The sequence below is a fragment of the Dermacentor silvarum genome, chromosome 1 (genome assembly GCF_013339745.2).
Source record: "Dermacentor silvarum isolate Dsil-2018 chromosome 1, BIME_Dsil_1.4, whole genome shotgun sequence".
NCBI lineage: Eukaryota > Metazoa > Arthropoda > Arachnida > Ixodida > Ixodidae > Dermacentor > Dermacentor silvarum.
In genome coordinates, this window is record NC_051154.1 from 94816786 (window position 1) to 94820092 (window position 3307).

Here is a 3307-nt window from a genome sequence, read left to right on the forward strand (position 1 = left end):
CTAAGCAAGGGGTTAAAAGTGTACTGCAGTGAAATTTTGAACTGTGAAAAAGCCTATTTTCGGATAGTGTAGCCATAAGGCAGCCTCCGTGCAAAATTTTACACTTGAAATACGAGGATGCATCACGAAAGGCTTGCAAAAGTAAACGATTTTGATATCGCTGGAAGTGACACACGACAAAGAATGTGTGGCTCCTGAATATGACCTCCGAGATTAGCCGTTGCCTCTTGGCTTCCCACAGGCAACAGTGTTTGGAGGTGACGTGCTGGGACTTGCATCATAACCAGGTGCATAAGTCGTCTGCTTAGGTGCTATTCAAAGGCTGCTGATAAGAAAACTAGACACTTACCAGCGCTGCGGCTTTGCTAAGATTGCTTCAGCAGTACATGTATACTACCAATTTAGCCAATGTGAAATTTTGTTGCAGTCAGCCTTAAAATGAAGCAAGCTACTGAAGAAGCCTCACCTTGGAGCCAAGAAAAGCGTAGCAACATTTAATTCTAGGAGAATACATCATAAAATTTGACGGGGGGAGATGAATTGAGTGGACAATAGTAGACACTGCATGTCTTTTATTTCAGCAAAGTAAACAAACAATTCAATGACTGTTGGTCTCCTATAAAGACCAACAGTCGTTGTGCAGATAACTGCACTTATTGAACCCCGAATTTAACATTCTTGATGCCATGAGCACTGTGAAGGGATAGGTTCTGTCAGCAAAGCTGGTTTAAAAACCGTATTTTACATTTTCCACATTGGTCAGAAGCAGCACAAGTTGACAGCTTCAAGGCTAGGTTACACAATACACACTAATGTAAAATCCTTAGAAAGGAACCCCAACAGGGACCCCCTGCATTTTACAAATTGTGCTACCTGCAGTGGCCAGTGCAAAGGCAGTTGCAGATAAACCTCGTATAACGAAATTCTTGATATAATGAAGTATTTAACTTTTCATAACTTGGTCCATAGAACACCATGTATTTTGAACCTCAATATAGCGAAGGTGTGTTAATACATTATTTCAATATAATGAAATATCACTGCTGCCACACAGGAATACCGAGGTAATAAATGGAAATTGCTGCAGATGTAGATGGTCAAAATACATGTGGCTATTTGCGAATGCACTTCTCAAATCACACGCCACGTGACAGAGAGTGGCCGTTAAAGTGGTGCAGTGTAGTGGCAGTACCCTCTTGTTATGTTCTGTATAAATTCCAAGTGTGACAAGATACTGTCGCGTGCTGTATGCTGTGGGCACAAGGGAAACCGTGAAGGATGGTGGCTTGATGCGCACTGTCTTCCTGCGCAAGCTAAGGGAGAGGGGCAGGTGAGTGTGCATTCTGATGGCTATGTGCATCTCCTCCTCTAGCTCGGCCATGGCTGCGCATGGCTGTTAACGCGGCTAAGTGCATACGTGGCCCGCCCGCCCTATCTTGGAGGTAATCTGCGACAGGTGCAAAGCTTTGACAAGCCAAGATGGCCTTGGCTTTAAGTGCTCTGTCTTCCTACATGTTTAGTGCTGGAGGTCACGTAATTTCGAGTTGCAGAGACATGTTGAAGAGAGGAAAAGCATTCACTTCACTCTGTCTGTGCTCTTCATAATAGTGTCCCACTGCAGCCAACACGCCACGGCAACGAAGTGAATGTGAAATCGTCCACTCCAAGTCTTGGCTTCATATCGTCAATATCAAGGTATTGTTGACGCGACATCAAACCATAACTTTTGTTGCCGACTGCCAAATTCAACAAAAATTTTTTTCTCATTCAAATTTTTTTTTTTTTTTCAATTGCCACATAATCCGCAAAATTTTATGGCCCCTTCTATGTAAGAGAAATCCGTCAATGACGGTACTTGTTTGCAAAATGGTTAAATCTCAATATAACTAAATTTCAGTATAACGAAGTGCTGATTTTGACCTCACTATATTGAGGTTTAACTGTATATCTTGTTTTTCTCTTATGCAATCTGGAATCTAGGTATGAATCGAGTGAATGCATGGTAAAGCATGGTGTCATAGGAAACGGGGATAGCTATAAAGAACTGAAATGTGCCGGAAATATCCTGCATCATGGTCTCTTGCCTGCTCTTGGCATGGTTGTATTAACCACGCTTGAGTATAACTGTAGAGCTACAAGTGTGTGGGATCGTTTGTTAGTTTTTTGAAACTTCATTAGAAAGTGAAGCATCACAGTGGCCATTAACTGACTGGAGGGAAAAGGCACTTAAGTTAGTGGGTAACTTGATTTGAATTTTACTGTACACAAATACCCATAAAAGTAGATGGCAAGCACTTACCTTTCTAGCTCATTTGGTTGAGCATCGCACACAATGTGCAGAGGTGTGTGATGGTTGTGTGTGGCATAGTCTTTTTCATTTTTCTTTCATCTTAACATAAATAGAAAGCCTGTTAGTAAAAAACGCTTCCATTTTCCTTTGTTTTTGCCTTCAATCGCTATTGGCCTCTTGGCCTCCTCCTCCAATTCGCAAAGATGTTAAGTACTCATACACTTCCACAGTCTTAATAATTTGTGAGAAATTCTCCTTATTTGCAAATTGCATCGCCCTATGTAACACCAAGAGAACAGGCTGGCTTCAGGAAAGTATTTTCTAAAATGGATCGCGTCCGTGTCATCAATCGGGTAATCAAGAAATCTGGGAAGTGCAATCAACCTCTCTATATGGTTTTCATAGATTATGAAAAGGCATTTGATTCAGTAAAGGTACCAGCAGTCAAGAAGGCATTGCGTAATCAAGGAGCAATACGTAAATATCTTCAGAAATATCTACCAAGATTCCATAGCTATCTTGTTACTTCACAAGAAAACTAGAAAATTAACTATCAAGAAAGGGGTCAGGTAAGGAGAGTCTCTCTGATGCTCTTCACTGCATGCTTAGAAGTATTGAAGCTTAGACTGTGACGGCTTGGAAGTGCGAATCAACAGCAAATATCTCAACCATCGGTTTGCAGATGACATTGTACTGTTCAGCAACACTGAGCGCTTTTATGCTGCAAAAAAGTACTGATACCCGCCGGCGTGGCTCAGTCACCTAAGGCGTTGTGCTGATGAGCACGAGGTCATGGGATCAAATCCTGGCTGCGGCGGCCGCATTTCGATGGAGGCGAAATGCAAAAACGCCTGTGTGCTTGTGTTGTAGTGCACGTTAAACAACCCCAGGTGGTCAAAATTAATCCGGAGCCCTCCACTACGGCATGCCTCATAATCGGAACTGGTTTTGGCACGTAAAACCCCAGAAAGAAAGAAAGAAAAAAAAAGAACAATCATCAAGCCAGCAGAACAGATG